General features: G+C 30.0%; 1 protein-coding gene across 1 annotated transcript in view; it reads right to left on the reverse strand.

Annotated features, from left to right (window-relative positions):
• LOC148299619 (neuropeptides capa receptor-like) overlaps nucleotides 1-17,580 on the reverse strand; it is a 107,124-nt gene that overhangs the window by 11,658 nt on the left and 77,886 nt on the right. The window lies entirely within an intron of this gene.

The following is a 17,580-nucleotide window of genomic DNA, read 5'->3' on the forward strand; positions in this document are numbered from 1 at the left end:
TTTACTTCATTAAAAAAAATTGTAAAGATTCAAATAAAGGTTTTTTTAATATTGAAAATCTTTTTTTATATTTCGTAAAAAAAATATAAACTGAATTGGATGAATTATTTTGCGCCACCTTTGATCTGTTTGTATTCTGGAGCTCTCTAGTTCACAAATGTCAAATACGATTGACGTTCAACGTCATTTGCAAGAATTAAAACATCTTCTGAAATGGTGATTCATTTTGAACCACCCTGTAGTAGAAAAAGCCTAAAAATATTATTTTCAATTTTCATTAAAAATTCGTATTTTATATATTTGTTGTAAGTATGAAGATACTACCAAGTACTGTCCCAAGAATAAATTGCTTTTTTTATTATTTATAATAGTTAAAAATATTTTGGACTAAAAACGATAATGAGAATAAAAAATTACTTTGTTTGAACCAACTGTATTTTTACATAATTTAATAAGTGAATTCTTCAGAATTTATATTTAAAAAAATTAACACACTCAAAACATTGGTCTACAATAACGGTGACTTATTGTCACTGTTATGGTAGACCAAATCCAGATTTAAATCTCTTTTTTGTACTGGGCTCAAGTAACACATCAAAGTTCAAGAAGCCCTGTTCTACGGTTTACAACTTGTTATAAAAATGAAGATATTACCAAGAAATATACCATTTAAATAATTAATCCCTGGTCAGACGAATATTCCTCAACTTCACAATCAACCATCCTCGTGTTGACGAGCTTTCAACCAAGATCGTTATGACAAAGTTTCAACCAACCGATGTTTACATGATCCAGAAGGATGTTATATGTCGGAAGGAATCCAAAGTACTACGAAACCCCAACGCAAAGTTTGAAGATGCGGGCTGCAAATTGAGACGAAGTTTGCGACGACACACATATCTTTTTGACATTTTTAATAAAAGTTCGAATTGAGAAAATTGTTTTTCATAATCTATTTTTTAATGTTTGTCATATAAGATAATCTGTTTGTTTTAATATTCTTTAAATTTCCAAAAATAATTCATCCTTAATAAATATAAAAATGTAACAATCGGCGGGTATGTATGAGGAGATGCATGAACGTGGAAGAGGCGAAGAATGTTTGCAAGGACAGAGTGGTGTGGCGCTCTATTCTCTCTGCCTACCCCTGCGGGGAAGCGGCGTGATGGTTAGTTAGTTAGTTAGTTTTAAAAAATATTTTACTAACTAACTAACAAGCCTTCACGCCAATTCTCCGCAGTGGCAGGCAGAGAGAATAGTAATTATTATTTAAAAAATTAACTACTACTACCATCACCCCGTTTGCCCGCAGGGGTAGGCAGAGAGGATGGAACGCCACACTCATCTGTCCTGACATACACTCCTCGCCCCCTTCACATCCATACATCTAGTCATACATGCCCTCCGATTACGCAAACTTTTGACACAACCAGATTTTAGGTTCTGATTGATCTGATCGTACCAAGTCTTTTTCGGTCGTCCTCGTTCTGTATTCCTTCTCACATTTGCCACATATATTTTCATAGTCATTCTCTCGTTATCCATTCGCTCCACATGTCCATACCATGAAACACTTGTATAATAAAATTAAACACTAGTAAAAAAAAATAACCACTTGTAAAATACCACTTAATGAGTTTTATTTCATTACGCTCGACTGCTACACGACCGATCTGAAAGTCCCAAGTTCGATTCCCAGGGGGGGTATAATATAAATATAAGTGATTTTTTTACTCTAGTATTTACTGAATATTACCTGAAGCGGAGGCCTGATCACTTTTCATTAATGTGTTAACGATCAAGATAACACTGCGTTTATATGATGCAGTGCCCTATTCACCATTGGGGTGCGGATAAGGGATAGAAGAAGACACACGACTAGTTTAGAAAACAACGGATGTTTTGATCCACAGGTGAATACCGAAACTAACGAGCAAAAGAAATATTCTGGCATATATAGAGGTTGTTACAGTAATAAATAGAAGGGCAGGCTAAAAAACAGGACTTTTAGTAAAGAAAAGAAAGTTTTCAAAAATAATTTTATTAAGTATCGTTTTTTTTATATTGTGTTTCTATATTTTCTAAATTGTTCATGACTGGATTTTTGTTTGTAATTGAATGTAATAATTAAAGAGTATGTGAGTCAAATGAGTAGTTAGTTTCTATTATGTGATTCGCGAACCCTGAAAAATAATTACTAGTAAGTCCACGGCGATGTTCTCTGATTCTATTTTTTTGATTTCTTACAGTTTTGCCAATATGTTTTTAAAGCAGTCACCACAAGAAATTTCATAAACATCACTTCTATCTAATATGTTAACTAAGAATTTTGAGTTTCCAAGAATATATTTTTTGCACAAAAATCAAAAATTAATTTCCGAAATAAACGTATTATGTACAACTTGTGATATTTAGATACTTATACTCTAATAAAAAAAAAGTTATCGCTCACTCCTTTCAAGAACGCCATAAATCAAAAATCGTCAATTTTCAGTTGTGAAGGTTTTCGGAATGCCCAGAAAACGTACTATCCCACTAAAAGTGGCATATTAACTTAATATTTACCTGCTACAGGAGTGTTAAAAAAATAAATAAAAAATAAAAAATTCAAATGAAGAAAAAACTTTCAGGTTTTACCTTAAAATATCTGTTGCACGGTTAAAAGTTCAATAAGTCGCTTATATTTTTAATATTATATTTTTAAACTTTAAAAATGTTCTCTTGAAAAATCAAGTTTTTTGATTTATGACGTTCTTGAAAGGAGTGAGGGATATGCATTAGAAAATTCTTCTTTTTTTTATAAATTCTCTGTTATGTGGTAACACCCAGTTATAATAAATAACAAGTCGGGAGGAAAATAGCCATACGTTGAGATGTGAAAGTGTTCTTTTAATGGGAAATGTCCCGCGAAAGCCTTGCACATGTGATATTATTTGATAGGGTGAAAAGCCTGTAATATTATGGTGGCGGGGGTGGCATATGGCAACTGGCAGATGCCTTAAGTGGCGACCTAAATAAAGAAATACATCATGGAGCACACAAATCTAGGGTAGATTGGGGTTGAATTACACAAACATGTCGGATAAACACGGTTTTAAAACTAATTTTATAAGTAGGCATATCATTCGTTTGTTTGAAGTTGTATGAAGAAATTTTACATGTATGTAAATAAAACTAGTCTTTGTTTGGATAATCTGGAAAAATAAAAATAAAATGAAATTCCAATAGTAAAACAATCAATAAAGACTTACACATAATAAATAACTAAAATTTAATCATTTAAAAACAAGCTTAATTAAACTTCGAGTCCACTTTTAAATATATTTCTATTGTGATTCATTTGTCGTCTTTCTCTCTTTATTTTTTTTGTGTTACACAATTGTAAAACCGTTATAGCTTTATTTTGATGACCTGCTGATGAAATGATTATTCCAAAACTGGCGTGAAGTATAAGTAAAACTATGAGTATTTCAATGTTGTAGAATTAGTACATAAACCCTGATGATGACAAGGTTCTTGTCGAAACCATTTGGAAAAAGTGTGCTTATAAAAGTGGTTGAAATAAAGTTGTTTTATTTTATTAATGTTATAAAAAGTGCCACAGAGTTTCTGCAAAAACATTAAAGAAATAAATTATCAGTGTTTATAAAAGTGATATTACACAAAGTCAACAATGAATGATAAGGAGAGTGTTTTAAACGCTATGTTTCACTCTCGCTGCTCACTGATAGTGATTATTTTTATTAGTGCATTCTTTATTGTTATTGTATATATTTATAAAAATATTGTAAAAGGCATTAGCCGTTTATAAAATAAAATAAAATAAAAGTTTATCGCAAAACAATAAATTTTAAAATACTGCTTTGTAATGCGCTCGAACTCCAGCGATCAGAATATGTTCATTCAATCCTTTATCATTCGTGCTTTCACTCAAGTATCATGCATAGATTACGCACAGAGCGCCATAGTCGGAGCTTTAAGCTTCACTCGTAAGTTTATCTATAGGGCGTTGGAGAATAGGATAAAACTTTCATCCCAACTTTCTTTTATCATTATTTGTGATAGGTGTCTGAGATGAAACATTTATCGTTTTTAAACGAAATAAATGGGCGTTTAAACATTTCAGGCGTCATTTTCTGGCATTTGCTGGCTTAAGTGATCACTTTATACACTTGTGAAAGGTTCACATCATCCAACATACGTATTGCATTAATTTTTGAAAATAAACAGACTGGTCAATGGCTGATAATGTCAGTAACGACAAAACTCGGTCACTGGTCTGTATATATCTTTGGAAAAAAATATTTCGCTTTTATTTTACTATGTTATATTTTAATAATATCCTGAACTGGTACCTAACTAAACATTACATCTATTTGATGCAGTGTCTTATGCACCATTGGGTGCATATAAAAGAAAAAGAAGAATTTTACTTTGGAGAGTTTTGGAGAGTTCTATTTATTTTAATCATTGTAATTTATATATTTTTTTATTGTACGGTTTGTATGAACCATAAAAGCTAGCACACTTGGCTTCAAAGTTTATAAAAAAAATAACTGAACTTAGAAATTCAAATTAAAATTTACGAGTAATTATATGTCTGCCTCCGTAGTGTAATGGCCAGCACACTCAGATACCATACTGGAGGTCCCGGGTTAGATTCCTAGGGGGGGGGATCAATGTAAGTGATATTTTCACTCCAATATTTATTCAATATTACCTTGGACTGGTACCTGAATCGGAAGGCTGATTACCTTTCCCTCATGTGTTAACGATCAAGATAAAACTGCATTCATATCATGAAGTACCCTATGCACTATCGGGTGCGGATGTTTGCGAGGGTTTGATGAAGACCATATTTTATACTACAGAACGATTTTTCAACTTGTATTGTTAATGGAAAACGCGTTTCACTTAACAAATTTTTGCATAACTCGCTCTTGGAACGAATTAAGTACGTTATGCGAGTTTTCGCTATATTTAAAAGGTGATACTTTTCCATGACTGCTTTAGTGACCATCTTCTATAAAGCCACTTCATTTAAAGAAAAAAAAACCATGAACTCGAATTTTAAAAAATCGGTCGGTTTTAAATATTTATGCTTCTGGAAAATAAAACAATTTAACTTTTTAAAATACAATGCATGCTATTTTCACACAAGAACAATCTTTGCATTAAGGGTTGTTTTGTTATTCAACCCTTACTCTCTAGGCCCTTACTTAAGGCTTAAAGACGCAAGTCACGACCCCCTTTGAAGGGGAGAGTTTTTTCAGCTTTTTTCAGGACTCACGAGAATACACAATATTTCAGGATATGTTCATATCACGTTGTATGCGGAGGAATACAATAAATTACCATTTAAATGTTCATCAATCATCAATCCAACACCTATTTATAATCCGAGAAAGTGTCGATACATGGCAGCGCATTAAAATGAAGCTTTTTGTATTTTATCTTATTTATTCGTGGTATTATAGCACGCAATGCGTTTTTTTTTAACTTTTAGCTGAGAATAATCATTTCAACAAATTAGTTAATTAATCCCTTACATTATACGATTACCTATTATACGATTTCATATTTCATTATTATTTACAATATTTTATTTTATGATATTATCATCATTCGCCATCGTCATTCAAATTCAAAAATGACATTAAAAATCCTTATTCATTACACACGTGTTTCTTATGAACTTAAATAGTATTTTCTAAAACTAACTAACTAACCATCACGCCGCTTCCCCGCAGGGGTAGGCAGAGAGAATAGAGCGCCACACCACTCTGTCCTTGCAAACAAAATAGTATTTTCAATTTCGTTTTATTTTGCAATCTGAATTCCAGCAATCAGAATACAAGTCGCTCACTCCTTGTAACAACGTCTAAATGTTTGTATAATTCGCACCGGTTAATAGTAATTTAGACAAGTCAAGAGTCGCAATATTCGTTAGCATTATTTTTCGAAATGTCCAATTACGTTTGACAAATACCCAGTTACAATTTTATTCCCCTGGTAGTGATTTCCTCACCAAATATTGATCTGATTTTTTACTGTTCATATATTACAAAGTTAGGCAGACTACTTTAGGTTTCAATATAGTTTTGTTATACTTTTAGGTGGGATTATCTGTATTAATGAAAAGCACGTGTAAAGTTTTAAATGATTTTTTCAGAAGCTTAAAAATGATCAATTTTTCGTTTTTTTATTATTTATTATTATTTATTCATTAAAATACCAAGTAGAGTAGAGTGTGAAAAGACTTCACGGAATATATTATTTAACTTTAATTTTCAGGAACGTTCAAATGCTCATAGTTATTCTGAAATATTATGCCCTACGTCGTAACGTAGGGCTACCGACTACTAAATAGTGCTACCGACGCGTCGGTAGCACTATTTCCGACGTTTTGATTTTCACTGAAATTTTAAAATGTCAAAATTAGAATTTTCGAAGTCCTAAAGAGAAACACGATATAACATAATACTCCAAATAAAAAATATGCATCGCTTGACAATTTAGAAATTCGCAAACTCCCCTTACATTTGATAAAATTTCATTAATTTTTATGATATTCCCTTCGGCTATTCTGTGCTCCTGGGAAAAGATAATTTAGACGAACTTTGAATGTATAGTTACCTGGAATTAATTTCCAGAATTTCAATTATCCTGGAAAATAATTGTTCAGGGATTCGATTTCAATTGTTTTATCCCAAAACAATTGGCCTTTGATCTGCAAAAACAAGAAGTGTTTATAACCCATCAAAATCCCTTTAATTATAGAATTAGTCCCCTGGGATTTGGGGCTTGAAATTAAAAATAAACAACGAGTTTATTTATGCTTTGAAAATGTATCTAAAAGGGTTATTATCTCTGAACTTCAATTAAGTATAAATAAATCAGAACTTTCAAATATAATATTATAAAATATCCTAGAACTGAACACACATTTTTATGTCGTTTTTTTTAATCCGTATTTTAATACAAGTATTAATTGTCGTATTAAAAAAAGTCTGCCTTCATAATGTTTTTATTAGTGTTTTTTCACACAATACTAGAATAAGGTGTCTGGTTGAATTTTTAGGGGGGTCAAAGTTCAACTAAGTGTTTTTTCACTATATTTTTTTTTTAAGATATCTTTCACTGTAATTCTTAAAATTGTTTACCCTAGACTGGTATGTGATGGTGATTTGGTCCCATACAAATATTATTTTTTTGTTTTTTTTTGGTTTTTCATTTTATGTTGTACAAAACAATTTATATCAAATAATAAATAAAACATTTACAATTTAAGTTATTTCATACACAGACACACACATACACAAACATACACATACACAAACATACACATACAAACAAATACAATACACACATCCGTATACATTCATACATGCCTGCGTTTGGATAGGTAGATAAAATAATTTATGTACTTAGTTGTAGTTTATTGTTAAAAAAAAAACATAAAAAATAATGTTCTTCTATTTAGATTTTTTTTTAAAAATTGAAATATTTGTGTTTTTATTATTTACATAAATATCTCAATTTCATGCCATTTCTGTGAGCCTAAGCGGCTAATTATTAGAAATATGCATCAAATTGCAGTAGAGTGGGTTTGAACCGAGAAAGTCTGACTTAAGAATCCGCAACACTAATCACGAGACCACAACCCGATACAAAAATTCGTTTAAAAATGCCATAACTAGGCGAAACAATTGTCAAAATATTAATGTATGTGTAAAAAAAAAAATACAAATTAGTAGGCTCAAAAAATCCATGCTTGATTTACAACATTTTGAGTGTGTCCAAATACTTGTTCACAAAATCTGGATTATCTCCAATTACAGGAGTTATTTTCATATTATTTTTTACATCTTATCAAAGATGAAGAAGAATATGGAAGTCTGGGCATTTACGGGGCTTACGACCGTCATAGGCTGGTTTAAGTGATCACTTTACACACGTGTAACATTGTTGAATTTGTGAATGTGACACGTGTGTAAAGTGATCACTTAAACCAGCCTATGACGGTCGTAAGCCCCGTAAATACCCAGACTTCCATATTCTTCTTCATCTTTGATGAGATGTAAAAAATAACATGCTTGATTTATTAATTAGAACATAAATTTAATTGGAGTTCTACAAATTAAACGCCATATCAATAAATAAAATAAAATATTAAAAAATAAAAAATAAATTAAATAATAATAAAATGATCAGATAGAAAATAGCAAGTGGGCATAACCGAGAATCACACCAGAAGTAATATTTTCCTCTTAAAGGCACCCTTACCGATGATGAAAAAGCATTTAAGAAAATTGATGGAGGTATCAGGCGCTTGGCGTAGATGTGAGAAGACGAAAGAAGATGTGTAAAAGGACGCTTTGTAAAAAAAATATATTTCCCTACTTATACCGGAAAATATTTACGACAAAGGATAAACAGGGTAATCCTCGTGACTCAGATTAAATAAGATCGAATTAACATTTAGGAAGACTCAAATAAATTTAGGCAGAATAACAAAAAAGGACGCTAAATGAATTATTTCAAGGCATGGTTAAATCCGTTGTTCAATTTGAATTTCCTTTAAAGCACATTCAAAAACAAAAATTAAAAGTAAGATGTGTTTGAAGTTTAAAACATTTAAAAACATACAGACATATCGATATCGCTCACTCCTTTCAACAACGTCACATATCAAAAATCGTCAATTTTCTGTTTTGTATGTTTTCGGAATGCCTAGAAAATGTACTATATCCCAGCAAAAGCGGTATATTTTTAACTTAATATTTACCCGCTACAGGGCAGAATGTGTTGTTTTTGCAGAAAAGGTTTTGAAGAAAAGGTATTGTTTAAGTATTTTTTAAATATACTAAATATTTTTCAGGTTTCAGGCAGGTTTTACCGAAAAAGATCTGTTGCACATTGATCATTTGATATATAAACTATTTATATATCAAATATAAATTAACCATGAATATGGAAGATCATATATTGGTTTGACCAAAATCAGGGAACATGAATACTGTTTAAGAAATAATAATTTATCAGAGTTCGCTTAGCATTAAATAAATAACGATCAAACATTTTAAAAAATAACGTTGAAGTCACCTTTTGGTTTGGTTGGTGAAGTCACGTTTTTTGTAAAATATTGAATGTGAGGAAGGTTAATAAAAATTTATTTGACATAATTACGAATCTCTGTGCAACCAGTTCAAAAACCTTTTATCCTTTTTTTATAAACATATGTAGCGACATCTATGTTTTTATTTATGACTGTTAATTATTTATAAAAGCACGTATTTTTTAAATGTACATATTTAACGCGGCCTATCTTTTAATTAAACGGATGACAGTGATGGATGATGCTGGAAGATGAATTTGACACGAATGTTTTAAGTCTTCGTGTTATTTCTTATCATAACGAAATAACGTACGTAATAAATACAATGTGTGTATGTAAAATAAAACAACGTTAATTTTGCTTATATTTTTGACATTTTATTATAAATAAGGGAACTTTGTTAAAGTCTTATTCAAGTGGGTATCGTTAACCTAATAATATGAAGTAAGTAAGTTAAGTAAGTAATAGTAAGTAAAAGGTTAAGTATTGAATGATGAAATCCTGGAAAAACAAAGGTTTTTTTATTAATATAAACGTATATTTACTACAATATATATATATATATATATATATATATATATATATATATATATATATATATATATATATATATATATATATATATATATATGTGTATATATATACATATATATATATATATATATATATATATATATATATATATATATATATATATATATATATATATATATATATATATATATATATATATATATATATATATATATATATATATATATATATATTTATGAATACATAAATGTATCGCTCACCCCTTTAAATGTTTTCGGAATGCCCAGAAAATATACTATATCCCAGCAAAAGCAGCACAATTTTAACTTTATATTTACCTGCTACAGGTTTTCATTCAGGTTTTACCTAAAAAGATGTGTTGCACACTGAAAAGTTCAATAAGTGGCTTGATATTTATTTTTAAAACATTGTATTGTATTTTTAAACTTTAAAAACGATCTCCTGAAAAATCAGGTTTTTTTATTTATGACGTTGTTTTAAGGAGTGAGCGACAGACCCTGTAAGTGGCCTTAAAGAAGGGTTTTGTTTTAATAATTTAAAATCTACCTATGTAAATATATACTTTACTATTTGTTGTCTATTTGCATCTTTTGCATAGACCAATGAATATATTTCTGCATTGATTAATTTTATTTAAAACGACAATTGAAAATTCCAGAATCTTTACCTTAGTTAACTGGAGTATTAAGTGAAGTATGAGAAATGAGTGAGAAGCATTTAGAAGCAGCAGAACTGTTAGAGAATAATGGAGGAAATTAATTGATTTTCTGTGCAGTTAACTCAGTATTTGATTGCACCGGTTTCCTCTGTGTTTGATTTTCATAGCAACCCCTTCAGGCTGACTAACTGAACAGCAAACACTGCAATCTTGAGATGAAATGCAAAGCAAAAAGAAAATGCTTTGTCAGAATTTCAAAATGTTGAATTTGAGCATATTGAAAAAAAAACTTTTTTTATTTTAAATCATACATAATATATCGCTCGCTCCTTTCAACAACGTCATATATCGAAAATCGTCGATTTTCAGTTCTGCATATTTTCGGAATGCCCATAAAATGTACTATATCCCAGCAAAAGCGGCATATTTTTAACTTAATATTTACCCGCTACAGGACAAAAAATTTTGTTTTTCATTTTTAATAAAAGGTATTGCTTAATATTTTTTTAAAATAAACTTAATATTTTTCAAATGGAGGAAAAAATATTCTGGTTTTACCTAAAAAGATCTGTTGCACAGTAAAAAGTTCAAAAAGTGGCTTGATATTTATTTTTAATCCATTTTATTATATTTTTACGCTTTAAAAATAATCTCCTGAAAAATCAAGTGTTTTGATAAATGACGTTGTTGAAAGGAGTGAGCGATATATAAGTCACAGATACAATATTGACGATGAGTAATTTCCATTACTGGATCGTCATTTCGATATTTTCTAGATAACGGAGAAGAAATTACTGTAGCTTCTGATTTTGTTGTTGTTTCCTTAGGTTTGGTAAAATTTAGTTATAAATATTACTTACACAACCCTCGGTACCTCAGCTGTTCATTTATAACGTTTGACGTGCACGGACATATATCTTATATATTATTTATCACAAACCATTAATATCAGAATTACCAATTAAAGCACCAATAAATGACAGTGTTGATATTGAATTAAAATAATATATTTTTTATTGAAATTTTGTATTTTTTTTAAATGCTCTCTCTCTCTCTGTGTCTGTCTCTTACATAAAATCTGTTATTCTCTTTATTTAAAGTAGTTTTACTTCTATCACGTGTACGGTGCTGTGCTCACAATTTTATCATTAATTTTATCGTTTGCACATACTTAAACAACATTAATTTGTACGTATATTGTAGTAACCCTTTTTTAATGAAAACGTGGAATCTTCCTATTAAAATTCGTCTCAAAGAATTCGTGTAAGCAGAGTAAATTCTAAAATTCACGGAAAATATCTCGGAAAATTATGAAAGGCTTTTAAGGTTCTGAGTGAGGGTAGATGGACCCCAATTTATTAAAATGACACCATGTATTAAGTTCCATAAAGGAATGCTTGAGCCACAAATCACGAAAGACCCACACCTATATTTTTCGGTTTTCTCATATCAAAACCTCTTTACTGATTAAGACAAGAAATTTTCTTCTTAGACATTTCAATTTATGATAATATAAGTGTATTAAAAAGGTACAAGTAAAGGTAAGGTAAATTATCGCTTTTGATTCTAAGTGTTAAATTTTTTAATTATTCTTTTTTTTATCCCGGTCACTAGTCAAATAAATGTATGTCAAAAAAAACTATAAATGGTAGTTTTTATTTTAGTAATCAAATGTAGTATGCCCCAATTTATGTTCACGAATTTCAGATTTTGATCCACTTAATCAAAGAGTTATTATTTCTAAAGTTCTTATATATGTTTGTAGATGTAAGTAAAAAAGTATAATAATTTGACCAGATAATTTATTTACAACATTTTAAGTGTGTCCAAATACTTGTTCACAAAATCTGTATTATCTCCAATCACATGAGTTATTTTCATATTATTTTTTGACATCTCATCAAAGATAAATGCCCCGACTTCCATATTCTTCATCATCTTTGATGAGATGTCAAAAAACAATATGAATTAATATTTTGTTAATTCCGATTCATTGTTCAAAAATCTTCAAAATAACCTAATATACATTTTTGTTTGTCAAATAAATTACTGAATCTTTGAAAGGTTCAGATCTTAAGTGTCAACATCAGGTTTATCGATTTTCTTGTCAAATAAATAATTTAATATATGAACGGTTTGAATGTTTATGTTCGACCCATAAATAAACAAATATATTATTTGTTTATCAAAAAATGAATAAATCGTATAAAAGTTTGAAAACACAAGTTTGTTTATGTGTCGCCTACTTTCAAAATGCGCCAGATCCATGTAAGTCGATTTTACAAAAAAATGCAAAATTCTACGGTTAACATTTATGTTTCAAAAATTAGTCTATCTTAAGAAAAAATATTATGAAAAAGAGAATTTTTCCCTTTTTTTCAATATTAAAAAAAAAACACGAGACACAAACCGAAAATAACGTCATCTTAATTTTTGACCTATCCCCGCTCTCTGATTGGCCGATATGGGTCAGAAGGCAAGAGTCGTGGATATGGCGGAATTTGAAATACAAAGCTGTTTTTAAGTATCTTTTAGAAGGGTTTCCAGGTATATAAGTATTTTAACAATGAAACCCACAGTTAGCATTCCCATAGAGTATTTATTTAAAAATCTTATAAAATTGGATCTGGCGGATTTTGAAAGTAGGCAACACACATATAAATAAGGGCAAATAAAAAGCGTTAAAACCCAAACGAATCGATTTGAATATACAAAAGTACACAAATGTTTTGCTCATTCCAATTCATTGAAATAGATCTTTAGAATCAACATCAAACATATCGGTTAGCTTGTCAAATAAATGATCGAATCTATGAGAGGTTCGAAAATATACTCATGTTGATATTACACAACCCAACTCTTTTTCTACATCCGTGGCTAAGCTTGCTTTGATGAGGGTAAATTTATTTGACTGCTCAGAATAACCTGTTCAGTGGCGGTGGATTAATAATGTTCGCAGTTTTGAATGGATTTCCAATACAGAAAATTTGCGGAATTAATTAACAAGGCTTTCGTGCGCTTGAAAATTTATTAAATATTTGGAAATAAATGTACCTCTTAAGAAATGTTAACACAAAGTTGATCGTGGGTTTTTGCGAGAACCTACAGTATGTTTTGAAAATAATTTGAGCGATAGTAATAAAATACATAAGTTTAGTTTCTTCATAGTTAAGTTGGGTTGTTTTTATTTGATTTATTTATTGAAAAACTAACAGAATATTTAACCAAAATAGCATAATATAATAAAATTTAAAAAATTACATTCCCATTAGAGCTTTTCACTTGAGTAATCTAAAAATAAAATAAACTGTCATGTACATATCGCTCACTCCTTTCAAGAACGTCATAAATAAAAAATCGACAATTTTCAGTTGTGCATGTTTTTAAAATGCCCAGAAAATATACTACATCCCAGTAAAAGAGGCATATTTTTATCTTAATATTTACCCGCTACAGGGCAGAAAGTGTTGTTTTTACATTTTGAAGAAAAGGTATTGTTTACTTATTTTTTAAATATACTAAATATTTTTAAAATGGAGAAAAAACCTTCAGGTTTTACCTAAAAAGATCTGTTGCGCAGTAAAAAGTTCAAATTATTAAAAATAAATATCAAGACACTTTTTGAACTTTTTACTGTGCAACAGATCTTTTTAGGCAAAACCTGAAGGTTTTTTCTCCATTTAAAAATATTTAGTTTTTAAAAAAATAACTATTAAACAATACATTTTCTTCAAAATGCAAAAACAACATTTTCTGCCCTGTAGCGGGTAAATATTAAGTTAAAAATATGCCTCTTTTGCTAGGATATAGTACATTTTCTGGGCATTCTAAAAAAATATATATAACTGAAAATTTTCGATTTTTGATTTATGACGTTCTTGAAAGGAGTGAGCGATCTAGGAGTGATGTATCAAGAGTAAAAACAAGGAAAACTTGGCATGATCAAGTATTGCAAGTACTTGAAGGTAGTCAAGTGGGTATGTATAAGGAGATGCACGAACGTGAAAGAGACTAATATTGCAAAAGATAGATTGGTGTGGCATTCAATTCTGCCTATCCTTGCGGGAAAGCAGCGTAATGGTTACGTGCGTCGTTATAAACTTTTATAATTACATGTAATTCTTCTTGAGACGCAGTTTGAGGATGATCAAGGGGTAAATATATGTATTATATGGAAAAGGGAGTACTTACTACATTTTAAAGGCTTCTGAAAATTACAAAGGACCAAATTTCTGAAATTCTATTAAGTGGCGAACATTCTAATGATGCCAGGAGTACATACGATCGAGAAGATGTAAAGAAATCCTAATAACTAGAAGAGATCAAGGGCCTGACAAAAGCATTTTGCATAAGCCCAATTTTGGTTTGACCTATATCATAATATCATCAATGAACCCCTATCTGCAAGAAATGCCTAGGGGTTTGTAATTTTCCTTCCCTTGCGTCTTCAAATTTGAACAATTTGTCGTAATTATCATACTTATCTGATCAGATAAAATGATCTCCTTATTTAATCGTAATTTTAAAGAAAGATTAAAATTACAATATTTTGTATGTGTACAAATTTGACCAGATAAAATAAGAGTTCCTGCTCAATAAAAAGCTTCTTTTCATCTCACCACTAGATGTCTCTAGTGAAGTTCTAGTGATACAAGAACAATATTTCAAAATTGGTTCATATATATAGAACTTCCAAGAATTTGAGTAGTTAGGTTGTCAATAATGGGTAGAATCGGTGAATGTTACACGTGTGTAAAGTGATCACTTAAACCAGCCTATGACGGTCGTCAGCCCCGTAAATGCCCAGACTTCCATATTCTTCTTCATCTTTGATGAGATGTCAAAAAATAATATGAAAAATACTCGTGTAATTGGAGATAATCCAGATTTTGTGAATAAGGATTTGGACACACTCAAAATGTTGTAAATAAAATATACGTGGAAAAAACAATATATTTATATTATAATATTCAATTTTGAAGCTAAATGTCAAGTCTTTAGCGTTTCGTTATAAAGGTTTAAAACTTCAGTATTCCTGAAATATCATGGATTTCACAATATTGTTTTTCATTTGTTGTGCTAGTTCCATTTCACGAACAGCAGAGAGAACGCGGCGGAGAAATACACGACAACTTTGTTGGTAAACATTTCACAAAATACCATAAATTGAAACAATGGATAACTTTATGATGTTTTCAATAATAACGGTAAAGAGATTTTTTTACTGAAAATCCCAACAGCACCTGAGTTTAAATATTTCAGGAATCAAAATATTAACGTAGGTACTATTACATTTGCTTGTAGTAATATGAGAAAAAAACTCAATAATATACCTGTTTTATTTGGTATACTAAAAGAACTGTTAACTTTGTGGTATGGTAATTTAATAATCGTATTTATTGATTTGGCGTTTAATTTATAAAACTCCATAATTTATATTTTAAATTTTAAAATCAAACATTGATTTTTAAAGTCTACTAAGATTTATATTTTATTTTTCAAAACATAAAATGTAAAATTCAATTCGCGACAATTGTTTACAATTAGGGCATTTTCAAACTGTTCATAGTTTGATAATGCCCTTACATGGCGAAACATTTTTCTCATTTTATTTTAAATTCTTATATCTTAGTGGACCCTCAAAATCAGGGTTAGATTTAAATGACACTTATCATTCATCGGTTTATGGTCAATAATGATGGAATGATTACTCATGATTCAAAGTAGTCTGAAGACATCAGTACACATCTCGCGCACAGATTATGACAGCCCTCCTCGCAGGCTTACCAACTTGACGACTTACGCTCTTGCTAGTCTTAAGAATAATAAATATAGGCAGGTGTTCACGTTGACTATATATGTTGTACTTTTATGAATATATTTTTTTAAATTCTAACTTTAAAAAAAAAAAATATGTAACTAACGTCCAATTCGATTTTTAAGGCGTCCATTTTGTTTTGTTAAATGTCTAATTTATTTGTAAATCGTCTAATGTGGTTTGTAAAACGTCCAATGGTTTTGTAAAGCGTCTAATTTTTTTGTAAGGCTTCCAATTTGTATTGCAAAACGTGTAATTTGAAGTGAAAAACCGATATTTCATCCGTATGGACAAAAATGTTTGTCTGTATACATTTATTTTGATTCTTTCTTAGTAAACTGATATCTTGGTAGATTGATTGAACAAAAAATATATGTTGAAAGCCTAAACAGCCCAATAAATATTCAATGAACTTTAATTAATTCGAATTACCATAATTGCTTTGTTATTCATGATTTTATGTACCTTTCGGAAACAGAGGAGTCTTTAATTAACAGAAAAAAAACGTTTGATTGTCGCCACTTCAAAATCGATTTGGGGGTTGAACATTAGCATTTCCTGGAAAGGGTTGAACGAGTTAAAAAGCTCGAAAATTATTTTTTTCTGAAATGAAATTTATTTGCTCAACAAATGTCAAATATCAAATACACACCGTTTTTTTGTGGGCGAATTCACTTTTTTTATAAACAGATACCTAACATAAGCATTCGAGCACGGTATTGTGAGAGTATTTCATAGTACAGTCGACCATAGAGGGTGAAAAAATAAAGTAACCCGGATTAAGATAAGGACCGGATTATTTCCATAGAAGAGAGTTGAGAAAAAAATAAAATGTATTCGAAATAAAAAGAAAGTACCAAAAATAAAAGAGTCCAAAAATAAATATCCATTTATTAACCAAAGTTTTACTTGGATAAAAACAATTCCAATATTTATAACTAAGTGGGATTTATCAAGTAAAACTAAAATAATAAAATTTTCGCCTCCAATCGTTAGTACTGAGGGTTCCGGGTTCGATTCCCAAAGGGGGATCAAATAAGTTGAGGTGTTTTTTTTCACTCCAATATTTATTTAATTTAACTCTGGATACCTGCACCCCCAACCTAAAGTGGAGGGCTGATCACCTTTCTTTCATGTGTTTACAATCACGATAACACTGCGTTTATGTGATGCAGTGCCTTTTGCACCATTGGGTGTGGAAAAGTGTTTAAAGAAGAACTGATTCGGCAGTCACTTTGTGGTAAATACGTATCCATTTTTAATTCAAGTTTTACATGGGAAAACCACTATTTCAAAACAGTTGTATTTAACAAATACAACTATTTTGAAAAAGTTTTTAACAAATAAAACTGAAATTGAAAAACACAAAAACAATATTGAACAAACAACAAAATGATAGACTCATTGTCTATTGTTTCAGTCGAATTCAGA

This window comes from Brachycentrus maculatus, unplaced genomic scaffold, assembly GCF_059751285.1.
Source record: "Brachycentrus maculatus isolate JH-2025_06_01 unplaced genomic scaffold, ASM5975128v1 h1tg001048l, whole genome shotgun sequence".
Lineage (NCBI taxonomy): Eukaryota > Metazoa > Arthropoda > Insecta > Trichoptera > Brachycentridae > Brachycentrus > Brachycentrus maculatus.